Source organism: Schistocerca cancellata, chromosome 1 (genome assembly GCF_023864275.1).
Source record: "Schistocerca cancellata isolate TAMUIC-IGC-003103 chromosome 1, iqSchCanc2.1, whole genome shotgun sequence".
Classification (NCBI taxonomy): Eukaryota; Metazoa; Arthropoda; class Insecta; order Orthoptera; family Acrididae; genus Schistocerca; species Schistocerca cancellata.
The window spans coordinates 1,085,049,363-1,085,062,806 of record NC_064626.1 but is presented as its reverse complement, the minus strand read 5'-3'; the positions used below and the strand labels follow the sequence as shown (position 1 = coordinate 1,085,062,806).

General features: G+C 46.7%; 1 protein-coding gene and 1 non-coding gene across 2 annotated transcripts in view; both read left to right on the top strand.

Annotated features, from left to right (window-relative positions):
* Positions 1 to 13,444, top strand: part of LOC126091108 (phospholipase B1, membrane-associated-like) — a 169,370-nt gene that overhangs the window by 63,862 nt on the left and 92,064 nt on the right. The window lies entirely within an intron of this gene.
* Positions 9,146 to 9,220, top strand: Trnat-ugu (transfer RNA threonine (anticodon UGU)). The gene has a single exon. It is a non-coding gene; the product is annotated as a tRNA-Thr (tRNA).

The following is a 13,444-nucleotide window of genomic DNA, read 5'->3' as shown; positions in this document are numbered from 1 at the left end:
ATCGCGGTGTTGGTCGTCGAATGGCGCTAGCTGCGCAGCATTTGTGCACCGCCGCCGTCAGTGTCAGCCAGTTTGCCGTGGCATACGGAGCTCCATCGCAGTCTTTAACACTGGTAGCATGCCGCGACAGCGTGGACGTGAACCGTATGTGCAGTTGACGGACTTTGAGCGAGGGCGTATAGTGGGCATGCGGGAGGCCGGGTGGACGTACCGCCGAATTGCTCAACACGTGGGGCGTGAGGTCTCCACAGTACATCGATGTTGTCGCCAGTGGTCGGCGGAAGGTGCACGTGCCCGTCGACCTGGGACCGGACCGCAGCGACGCACGGATGCACGCCAAGACCGTAGGATCATACGCAGTGCCGTAGGGGACCGCACCGCCACTTCCCAGCAAATTAGGGACACTGTTGCTCCTGGGGTATCGGCGAGGACCATTCGCCACCGTCTCCATGAAGCTGGGCTACGGTCCCGCACACCGTTAGGCCGTCTTCCGCTCACGCCCCAACATCGTGCAGCCCGCCTCCAGTGGTGTCGCGACAGGCGTGAATGGAGGGACGAATGAAGACGTGTCGTCTTCAGCGATGAGAGTCGCTTCTGCCTTGGTGCCAATGATGGTCGTATGCGTGTTTGGGCCGTGCAGGTTGAGCGCCACAATCAGGACTGCATACGACAGAGGCACACAGGGCCAACACCCGGCATCATGGTGTGGGGAGCGATCTCCTACACTGGCCATACACCACTGGTGATCGTCGAGGGGACACTGAATAGTGCACGGTACATCCAAACCGTCATCGAACCCATCGTTCTACCATTCCTAGATCGGAAAGGGAACTTGCTGTTCCAACAGGACAATGCACGTCCGCATGTATCCCGTGCCACCCAACGTGCTCTAGAAGATGTAAGTCATCTACCCTGGCCAGCAAGATCTTCGGATCTGTCCCCCATTGAGCATGTTTGGGACTGGATGAAGCGTCGTCTCACGCGGTCTGCACGTCCAGCACGAACGCTGGTCCAACTGAGGCGCCAGGAGGAAATGGCATGGCAAGCCGTTCCACAGGACTACATCCAGCATCTCTACGATCGTCTCCATGGGAGAATAGCAGCCTGCATTGCTGCGAAAGGTGGATATACACTGTACTAGTGCCGACATTGTGCATGCTCTGTTGCCTGTGTCTATGTGCCTGTGGTTCTGTCAGTGTGATCATGTGATGTATCTGACCCCAGGAATGTGTCAATAAAGTTTCCCCTTCCTGGGACAATGAATTCACGGTGTTCTTATTTCAATTTCCAGGAGTGTAGCTCTGTATTTGATGTGCCATTCTTTAATTCGATTACATAAAATAACGTGGAGCTTTCACTGGTCAGCCAGAACATTATGGCTACCTACCTACTACCGATATAACCCCGTCCAGACTATAACAGCCTCACCTGGCGAGAAGCTGCTTGTCAGACACACGCACGGTGTGTGTAATATCAGTGAGCGTACTGTCCCTTTGTTGAATGCGGAAGGCGCGCTATCAATCTGAGTTTGATCGAGAGCAGATTGGGATGGCCCGGTGGCTTGGCACGAGCATTTCGGTGTCGAAACTACGTCCAGGCGTCGTGGAGTTGGGCGGCTACTCCTCATTACAGATGTTGGACGTCGTAAGTGGCAGACTGGTAACACAGGACAGACGGTGAACTTTGGCGAAACTTTAATGCTGTTCTGAGTACAAGAGTGTCTGAACACACAGTGCACCAAGAACTTCGACGATGGGCCTCTGCGGGCGACGACCCGTGTATGTGCCAGTCTTAACAACAAGACATAGGCAACTACGACAGAAACGGGCACGTGATCATCGTCACTGGACGTTGGTCTAGTGGCGGAGCGTTGCTTGGTCTGGTCAATCCCGAAACCTTCTTCATCATGCCGATGGGAGGGCGCGAATCTGTCATCTTCCAGGGGAACAGCTCCTTGACACATGTCAAACTGGCAGCGGCTCGACTGTGCTTTGGGTAACATTCACGTTGGCATCCATAGGTACAGTGGAGCTCGTGCAAAGCACCAGGACAATCAAGAAGTATCGTAAACTGGTTGCAGACGACGTACACTCCTTCATGAGGGTCAATTTTACCGACGGCAGTGGTATTTTTCAGCAAGATAATGCCACGAGTACGATGGAGTGGTTCGAGGAACACAGTGTTGAGTTCCAGTTGATGTACAGGCCCCCAACTCGCCAGATCTGCACCAGAGGGTACACATCTGAGATGAGATTGAACTTGGCGTCAGAGTTCATGGCTCCCCCTCCTTGGTATATGCGGCAATTAGGTAACCTGTGTGTGCAGACGTGGCGCCAACTCCCTGCAGCGACCTACCAAGGCCTCATTGCTTCCATGCCACGATGCATCGCCACTGTTACCCGTGCCAAAGATGGACGTACCGGCTATTAGACAGGTGGTCATAATGTTGTGGCTAATCAACTTATACTCCTAGCAGTGACAGTAAAGATGTAATTCAAAACATTCTAGAGGTCATCTGAAAGTACTCTAGTTGTCATCCGATAGTCGTACTATTGTAAATTATAGTGGAGGAATGTTTAAAACAGGAAATTAGGTGTACATGTGTATGAGAATTCACTGTAGGGTCTGCTTTAGTATGGCATGCCATCAAGAGTTTTACAAGACAAGGCGGAAATTCATTCTTAGGTCCATAACACAAGCCTCCATAGCTGATGTCAATGAGGTATAGTGTGGCACAAATTGTAGGTAGTCGTGTTGAGAGTTTGCTGCTGTTTGTTGTACTTTAGTGTGATGTACAGGGTGTTAAGAAAAGAATTTCATATATTGAAAGTTTGTAGTGTAGACCGAAACAAGACAAAAATCTCCTGCGAACATAAGCTCTAAACGCATAGCTTATGGGCTATGAGCACGTGCTCATCTTCGCTGCTGTTAATCCCGTCCCTTTACTACAAACTCTTTGCTGTTACAAACGACCTAGAGAATGCAGTAAACAAATGATGACACATTCATCCGTGCAGCTAGGGCAAAGTTTCCCATTACAGGCCGTATCTCACTGTTAACACTACTCTTCTCCAATAGCAAAATATATATGCTGTTCGATTACAAGTGGGGCAGGACAGCAGCTTTAGCGAGTGCCCTATGGTTTTATGGTGTTTGTCTTACTGATGAGAGCCTAAAAATAAGTCTCTCAGCGGTCTTTGGGCTGTTTCTCCTGACGTAAGGTCCCACGGCCAAGAGAAACCGCTGTCAACGGTTTTAATCTGTTATGAGTTAGAAACTGGTGCCATGTAAGTAAATATGAAGGTCCTCGATGGCATAATCGATAGCCATAGGTTTTTCGATTTGGAAATAATTACTCTGTATTAGAAATATCGTTTGAGTTGCATAAGCAGTTAAGTTTTTAAGCTATCTGGATTTCCGTGGGCTAAGACTGCACCCAGACCATACTGGAATGCATCTTGTATAACAAAGGGTTTTTCCAGGAGTATAGGTTACCAGCCAGGATCAGAACGAAGCTTGCGTTTTAATATCTGATCACATGTTGACATAACTCGAGTGAAGTGAAATATAAATCCTTCTAAAATAAATTGTTGGACAGGTGAGTGGTGCCTGGAGTTCGCGGACAAAATATAAAAATTGAACTTAGCTTAAAACGCCAATAATTCAGTCAAATTTCTAGGTCATAGTAGGGAATCAATCGCAGCAAAACGGCGTCTGTGAAGATGACTTTAAAATGTTATATGTGCTGGAACTTGTCTTATCTTCTCTGATTTTTCCTTGTAGAGGTAAGTCGTTTTCTCTTTCCAGTAGCCTCAGTTACGCCAATCGAAAACTGTTAACTCCTAATCATCCATTACTCCATAAAATGTTTCAAATGGCTCTAAGCACTATAGGACTTAACATCTGAGATCATCAGTCCCCTAGACGAAACCTAACTAACCTAAGGACATTACACAAATCCATGCCCGGGGCAGGATTCGAGCCTGCGAGCATAGCAGCAGCGCGGTTCCAGACTGAAGCGCCTAGAATCCTATGACAAAGGCCACCATAACATTTTATTTTTTCAAAGTGGCTCACATTAACACAGTCTTTGTCCATGTGTCACTGATCATTGTTTTAACATGCCTGTACCACTGAAGACTTCTGTTGTCCAGTCTGCTCATAATGGAGTGTGTCATTTCCATTTCTCCATTTTTTTGATGTTTCGATCTTATCTTCTCGGGTGACTTGTCGGGCATATTCTTTTAAAATCTAGTTCCACGGTCCTGATCTTGTCCCTTCTTTTACTCGCAAGTGCCCACATTTTTGCATTTTTGCACCATAAGTAACTGCATTCTCAGGAATATTCCTGTTTAGTCTCTTGACTAATACTGTTGTTCAAATCAATACATATAGGGACAACGTCCCTCTGTCCATTGCTGCTTTGATCTCGATATCTTCGTCACAGGTGCCGTCATTGTTTGTAATAGAACATAAAAATTTAAAATATTCAAATTTTTTAGTTTCTTATCTTTGAGCGCTCTTTTTTGCCGTCTTTTCGAAATTAATTTTTGGACCTCGCCTTGTGCAATTCTTCTGCAGTTTATCTAGCATATATTCCATTTCCTGTCTGCTGTTGAGAACAATTATTTTGTTGTGTGCGGAAAGTAGTGATTGCGTACTATCCTGTCTATCTAACATAAACATTCCTAAAAATTTGTTGTATCATGCCTCCAACGCTTGGACTCTGTATATAGTGGAAAGTAATGGGGATAGACTGCAACCTAGCTAAAAGCCTTTGGTGTTCTAAAAGCTTTCTATGATTATGTTGCCCTATATTTCATATTCTTCAAGAACATAGACAAAAAATTAAAAAAAAATAGTGATATCTGATTATTTTTGGAGCGCTGAAGACATATAATTTTTATGTGATGCAAACTGTTGGCCTATGGACAGACACAGACAATTTCACAGATTGCCACGTAATGGTGACTTAGTAAGCTTCGTAATTGAAAAAAATGTTCTTTACACATATTTTGGTCGAAATATTTTAGTACTTTTACAACCTCATTATGGAGAGTGAAATTAGAATTAATTGAATACCTCCAGCTGTATATGTCAACGTCGAGAGATGAAAACGTGTGCCCCGACCGGGACTCGAACCCGGGGTCTCCAGCTTACGTGGCAGAAGCTCTGTCCATCCGAGCCACCGAGGGCACAGAGGATAGTGCGACTGCAGGGACTATCTCGCGCACGCCTCCCGCGAGACCCACATTCCCACCTTGTATGTCCACACACTACATTCGTAGTGCCCCACCCCAACACACTCATTACTCGTGGAAGACATTCTTATCAAGTCCCGTAAGAGTTCGGGGAATATGTGTGGATCCGTACAGAAGAAGAAGGTCATGGCCGGTATTGCCAGAACTGTATACTTACATGGATATGGTGCCTGTTTTCTTCCGGACATGCCCGAAAGAACAGACACCATATCCATATAAGTATATTCATTATGGAGACGTCGAAACTATGAGGAAAGCGATGTAGACGTGCTGGACAGTTATAACGTTAAAGGGATTTGTATTTAAAACGGGAATTATCTTGCAGAACAGTCACTTACACCTGAACAAGAACATGCTTTCAATTGAAGCGGGAATCGGTCTAGAAAAAAGATCGAAAACAGATGTCAGATTAGAAGCGTTCTCAAACCTTTTAGGAAACTGTCCATTTAATTCTTTTAAGGTCATTATGAATTCTTCAAACCTCGCGGTTTCTCTAAAGTCCACTTAAAATGCGAGGTCTGCAATCCATTCTGGATGTTCTGATTTTCGTCCCTGCACCCTTTTTTCCTTCATAGATTCAACAACAGCGAGTTTTAAATCTAAAACTTATTTGAGGCGTGCTCCTTGACTTAGAAAATTGACTTTGCAGTAATATATTAAGTCCCCATAGTCTTCGTTCAGTTCCAACGAAAAATGTTGCAGCTGACAGCGGAATTATGCGCAACTTTAGAAATTTTATTATTCGTACCGCCAATTTCTTCACGTGCTCCATGCATGCAAATCTGAAAAAAAGATGCTTCTTGATGTACAGAAGAATGAATCTCATCTGTCGAACGTTGTTATCTTTTGCTCTTTCATTGCCAACTACTTCTTTAAAATCTTCCTGCATCTTGTTTTAATATCGTTCAAAGCAAGTTTGCAGTACGCGTCGGTTATGTGGCTGCATAAGGTATATCGTGAGAATTCTTATGTCCCTCTTCTGTCAATCTCCTCATTTTTAAAGTGTTGTGACGACAGATCGCTAGTGCCTCTTTTCGTGCAAACAGCCGCTGTATCTGTGAACGTCCTCCATACGGCAAACAAACAGCGAACGGTAAACAGCGCTGACACGACGTTTCTGCGGAACTGAAGATAGTCGTGCGGACTGAGAAATGCCACACTGCAGTACTCAGTGAAACGCGCTGTTCCGGGTACTAGTGATAAGGACGAACAAAGTCGACACACACTGGGCTTTTGCGCTTCATATGGTTCGAATGGCTCTGAGCACTGTGGGACTTAACATCTGAGGTCCCCTAGACTTAGAACTACTTAAACCTAACTAACCTAAGGACATCACACACACCCATTCCCGAGGCGGGATTCGAACCTGCGACCGTAACGGTCCCGCGGTTCCCCACTGTATCGACTAGAACCGCTCGGCCACCCCGACCGGCCACTTTTGCCCTCTCGCGTCCTGCACACCCCGCGCGCGTGAAGTTTGGCACGCCCTGGCCGTCCCTGCTTTAATTGTTCTTTGGTATCTAGTTTTACCGTAGCGGGCGCTAATCGAACCCTACAATATTTTGGAGTTCAGGAACGTGTCTATGCGATATGTGCCTCAAAAGTATTGACACAACCTAGACCGGATGCGGACGTAGTTGAAACTCCTCGGTACACACCTTCCGACATCTGTCTCCACTGCTCTCTGTTACCGTAATGGACACCAGAACGCGCGACTTATAGATGCGTTTACCGTGGACATTACCATACGCTGATGATGTGATACTTCCGGCAGACCCACGGAGAGTCTTAAAACTCACGTCAAAACATGATCCGATCGTCTGCCAAGATTTGGTCTCTGTTTAGACATCCACAGGACTGAGTACCTCGAAACGATTCCATCTCATGGAACTGTATAAATTAATGGAGTCTCTCTCGCCACGATGTACACATCGCTGTCGATGAACTCGACTACCAACAGCTGTATGAATAACGATATGCGATCAGGAAACTGAGTGATGTGGACGCGATTCAGAGACGTCACTGGTGTGCTTTATGGTGAGAAGATGCCTATCCACCTAAAATCAAAGATATACCGCACAATGGTGAGGCCAGTTGCATTATACAGTACTGAGTATTATCCCACACTCGGAACTACTGGATATTCATTAAATGTTATGCAAGTGCAGATACTGAGAATATCATTATTTATTTCTCTGCTCGTCCATATCATCAGTACAAAAACGAAAAAAAAAAATATATAAAGTGACTCTCATCATAGAGAAGATGTAAGAATGGGGACTTTGGTGGTATGGACACAACATACGATCTCCGCCCAGTTCAGTTATCAGGACAGCCCATTCTCTCACTGTTGAAATCAGGAGAAAGAGTGGAAGACCTAAGTTACGGTGGATGCACAATATAAATGCACAGGAAGCGTCAGGTTCTTAGAAATGGCGAGCAATGACCGAAAGAGCGAATCTCATTCCAGGGGGAAGGCGGTAGGAAGAAGAACTAGAAAAAGAAGAAGAAGAAGAAGAAGAAGTGTCGATATAAACTGGAAAAAATGGTCAGTGTTACGGATATCTTACACTGTCTATTTCAGCCTGAATAAAGATATTTTCTAAGGCTCCTGGTTCAAATGGCTCTGAGCACTATGGGACTCAACTGCTGTGGTCATTAGTCCCCTAGAACTTAGAACTACTTAAACCTAACTAACCTAAGGACAGCACACAACACCCAGCCATCACGAGGCAGAGAAAATCCCTGACCCCGCCGGGAATCGAACCCGGGAACCCGGGCGTGGGAAGCGAGAACGCTACCGCACGACCACGAGATGCGGGCCTAAGGCTCCTGTCTCCATCAAAGATCCAATGAGCGAATGGTGGCGCAGTACCATACACGCTTGCTATGTGGATGCGCCTGCCACAGGGACTACAAAGCCAACGGAAAGAAAATGACACCGCTAGTGGACATGAGCCGGTCGCTGTGACCGAGCGGTTCTAGGCGCTTCAGTCCGGAACCGCTCTTCTGCTACGGTCGCAGTTTCGAATCCTGCATCGGGCATGAGTGTATGTGATGTCCTTAGGTTAGTTAGTTTTAAGTAGTTCTAAGTCTAGGGGACCTTAGATGTTAAGTCCCATAGTGCTTAGAGCCATTTTTTTTGAGCTAGTGGAGATGAAAATACTGCCGGCGCGACCGACATGCTTGTCGGTGTCACGGCGAACACATTGTCGGCTGACCGCACTGTGTCCTTTCTGACTAAGTTGTTTCAGTGCGTCGCCGATGTCGTGGGACTACTTGTTCGCCCGGCCAATGCTGGCGGAACTGGAGCTGCTGCTGTGATGACGATAATTTGTTTGTGGGGCACTCAACTGCGCATTCATCAGCGCCCGCACAAAGTCCCAAATTTTACACAGTACATTTTTTTACACAGTCAAATTTAGCCACGAAATGATAATTAAATGGACACCCTAGCTGCAAACAGGCGTTGATGTACTTCATTGGGGACGTGATGATAATGTGTGCCCGATCGGGACTCGAAACCGGAATCTCCTGCTTACATGGCAGACGCTCTATCCATCTGAGCCACCGAGAGCACAGAGGAATGTGCGCCTGCAGGGACTTATCCCTTGCACGCTCCCCGTGAGACCCACATTCCCAACTTAATCTCCACACGCTACATTCGTAGCGCCGCTACGCACTACACTCATTACTCGCGGCAGACAATCTTACTGAGTCCCGTAAGAGTTCGGGCAATGCGTGTGCATCCGCACAGAAGAAGGTCAATGGCCGGTTAGCCGTGACTATATGAAGATGGTATGTAGTGGTGTGGACATGTTGGGAATGTGGGTCTCACGGGGAGCGTGCAAGGGATAAGTCCCTGCAGGCGCACTATCCTCTGTGCTCTCGGTGGCTCAGATGGATAGAGCGTCTGCCATGTAAGCAGGAGATCCCGGGTTCGAGTCCCGGTCGGAGCACACATTTTCATCATGTCCCCAATGAAGTACATCAACGCCTGTTTGCAGCTACGGTGTCCGTTTAATTATCATTTCATTTCTAGCAAAGCTGCGTGGTCATCAACGGTAACTGTTCTTTCGGGAACAGATACTACCGTCATATATAAATGTAGCCACAGTCGCAAATGATGATGATGATGATGACGATGAAATGATGAGGACAACACAAACACCCAGTCCCCGGGCAGAGAGAATCCCCAACGCGGCCGGGAATCGAACCCGGGACCGCGTGATCCATATGCAGCAACTCTAGCCACTAGACAACGAGCTGCGGACTGTTGCCGTGACGTACGAGAAACAGAGATCTGCTGTGGAACACTGAATGAGGATGACAGCCAACATTCCTGTACTATTCCGATACCTTTGCCTGTTGTCGCCTTTGTGAAATGTTCAGTTGTGAAAAGTGGAAAACCTGCGCAATACGTAGGACGTGTTGTAGAGATGTGCTCTGCAGTTTGGAAGCCTCGTGAGGAAAATGCAGTGCCTGCAGCAAGATAACGCAAATTGATCAACGAGTCCACAACCGAAACTTGGCAATTACGAAAATAACGGTGGAGTATTTGTGGTTTATAGTCACTGTTGAAACATGTCACGTTAAGTTATCGAAAATCTTTCTTGGCATTCTCTGAAACGTACTGTGATGTGCTGTAGTCTGCTGTGGCCAATAACTGTGTAAAGTGGAACATATACCTCAGAACTCTGCCACCAAATCGAGGAGCAGCTGGAAGCTTAACTTTTCATGGATCAGCAATGTCGTTCCTGCTTCTCTCCAAGAATGCCTGACGATGACGAACAGTTACCTGATAGTACACGCCTGCGGTAGTTCCAGCTACGCTTGTCTTGAGTGCTGTCATTCATGTTTACTGCTCTGAATGACATTTGATGCTGCGTGTTGCAAGTGGGCAGGTGAACCTGTCCAGTATAATCTACTTCCTGTCGGGAATTCCCGTAACTGTATTGGGTGCTACAGCATCCGGCACGTTGTTCAGGACCGTTGGTAGCTTGTAGACTCTATGGAGAACGGATATACCGTATGATTCAGCCTGTAAAGTTCCGCAACTATCGGAACGCTTTGTATGTTGCCGTCTGATTTAATAAATGAGGTTGTTCTATCAGGTATCTTGTACTGTGATATTTGAGTGGAAATAAGGGGATGAAAGTGGTTCCTCTCACACTACACATTGACAACGTAAGTGTACCTGCAACTGAATAGTCGGGCACACTTCGCCTCCACTCTGTGGACAATGTGTATCGAACTTGAACTGAAATCCTTTATATTTACTGTGGTTGTCGTTCTCCGCCTCCGATATCTCTTGCTAAATCGTGTCCTCTTTTAATCATAATCTACAACATATCCGTCAAACAAACGGCTGTGTCCGGTAGTTGGGAGGAAGCTCTATGAGAAGCGTAGCGTAAAGTGATACACAAAACTACCGTCCCACATACTTGACATCCTACTGCTTCACAATTTTACAACATACTATCAGTTTAAAAGTAATTAAGTACCTCGAACGCGGGGACCATGGATCATGAGCAAATCAACTTGCACTTTTGTAACAGAAATTTTTGAAAGCCATGGGTCAAGGTAGTCACGTTGATGCAGTGTGTATTGACTTCCGAAAAGCATCTGAATGAGTATAAAACTTACGATTATAATCGAAAGTAGGATCGTATGATCAAGCGAAACATGTGACAGCTTGAGAACGTCTTAGTAGAGAGGAAGCACTATTTCATATCGAATGGAGTCATCGGCAGATTCAGAAGTAACTTCAGACGTGCCTCAGGTAATTATGTTGGGACCTTTGCTGTTCATATTATAGATTAATAGAAGCTTACAACTTTCCGCAGATGTCACAGTTATCTACATAGCGTGACAAAAGAGTGAAGCTCTCAGAAAGCATGCTCGAATGTCAGTGCAACACCTTATACGTATACACTACCGCCTGTTACGTAAATGATTAGAGTTGCAATGTTCCGTGACGTGTAGCACGGCCATCAGGCTGCATTAGTGTAGGTCCGTTGCTGAGTTATGAGTATGAAGGACACGGAGATGCCCCGCACTCATGTGAGACAGAGTTATCAGCACCTGACAGAGTTTAGAAGGGGTCTCATTGTGCGTCTCTGTCTGGCCGTCTGGTGGACTAGTGCATCATATATACGAGGTGCATTCAAGTTCTAGGGCCTCCGATTTTTTTTCTAATTAACTACTCACCCGAAATCGATGAAACTAGCGTTACTTCTCGACGTAATCGCCCTGCAGACGTACACATTTTTCACAACGCTGACGCCATGATTCCATGGCAGCGGCGAAGGCTTCTTTAGGAGTCTGTTTTGACCACTGGAAAATCGCTGAGGCAATAGCAGCACGGCTGCTGAATGTGCGGCCACGGAGAGTGTCTTCCATTGTTGGAAAAAGCCAAAAGTCACTAGGAGCCAGGTCAGGTGAGTAGGGAGCATGAGGGATCACTTCAAAGTTGTTAACACGAAGAAACTGTTGCGTAACGTTAGCTCGATGTGTGAATGCGTTGTCTTGGTGAAACAGCACACGCGCAGCCCTTACCAGACGTTTTTGTTGCAGTGCAGGAAGGAATTTGTTCTTCAAAACATTTTCGTAGGATGCACCTGTTACCGTAGTGCCCTTTGGAACGCAATGGGTAAGGATTACGCCCTCGCTGTTCCAGAACATGGACACCACCAGTTTTTCAGCACTGGCGGTAACCCGAAATTTTTTTGGTGGCGGTGAATCTGTGTGCTTCCATTGAGCTGACTGGCGCTTTGTTTCTGGATTGAAAAATGGCATCCACGACTCATCCATTGTCACAACCGACGAAAAGAAAGTCCCATTCATGCTGTCGTTGCGCGTCAACATTGCTTGGCAACATGCCACACGGGCAGCCATTTGGTCGTCCGTCAGCATTCGTGGCACCCACCTGGATGACACTTTTCGCATTTTCAGGTCGTCATGCAGGATTGTGTGCACAGAACCCACGGAAATGAACTCTGGAGGCGATCTGTTCAACAGTCATTCGGCGATCCCCCAAAACAATTCTCTCCACTTTCTCGATCATGACGTCAGACGGGCTTGTGCAAGCCCAAGGTTGTTTCGGTTTGTTGTCACACGATGTTCTGCCTTCATTAAACTGTCGCACCCATGAACGCACTTTCGACACATCCATAACTCCATCACCACATGTCTCCTTCAACTGTCGATGAATTTCAGTTGGTGTCACACCACTCAAATTCAGAAAACGAATGATTGCACGCTGTTCAAGTAAGGAAAACGTCGCCATTTTAAGTATTTAAAACAGTTCTCATTCTCGCCGTTGGCAGTAAAATTCCATTTGCCGTACGGTGCTGCCATCTCTGGGACGTATTGACGATGAACGCGGCCTCATTTTAAGACAATGCGCATGTTTCTCTTTCCAGTCCAGAGAAAAATAAATTGGAGGCCTTAGAACTTGAATGCACCTTGTATTTGTGTACGTTGGACTGTATGGGAACTTGAGGGCAAGCTTACTCGTCATCAAGTTTGGAGTTCCGCTGTGGGAGGGAGAATGGAGTCGTATTGTTTTCGGACGTGAATCGCAGATCTTCGTTACCTCGGATGACCATCATTGGCAAGTATGGCAGCGGCCTGGGGAGACGTCGCTTTCTTCCAACGGTTTGGAGAGGCACAGCGTTATTGCTCATAGCGCCTTATCGTGGGGAGCCCTAGGGTACGATTTCAGGTCGCAGCTGGTAGTGAGTGAGGGATCTCTGACGGCACAATGGCATGTCACGGACATCCTGCGTCGTCACGTGTTACCTCTAATGTTAAGGTGTCGTGTTGACATTGTTCAACCGGACGATCCTCCCCGACGCGTGGTACGTTTCTCAACGAACTGTTTGCATAAAGCTGAGGAACTTCCTTGGCCAGCGAGATTCCCCGAGCTGTATCCGACAGAACATGTGGGACCACCTCGGACGTCAGTTCACTCCAACTGTCCCATCAATGATATGAAGGTGCTCGTGGGCTAGCTGGCCTCAGGATAGGATATAACGGCCTTGTGGATTGAACCTGCCTTTGGTCCCCTCCCCAATATCAACCAACCTCAAATGAACCAGTGCAGCTTCCAGGCCAGAGGAGATGCGTGTGTGGAATCTTATGGGACTTAACTACTAAGGTCATCAGTCCCTAAGCTTACA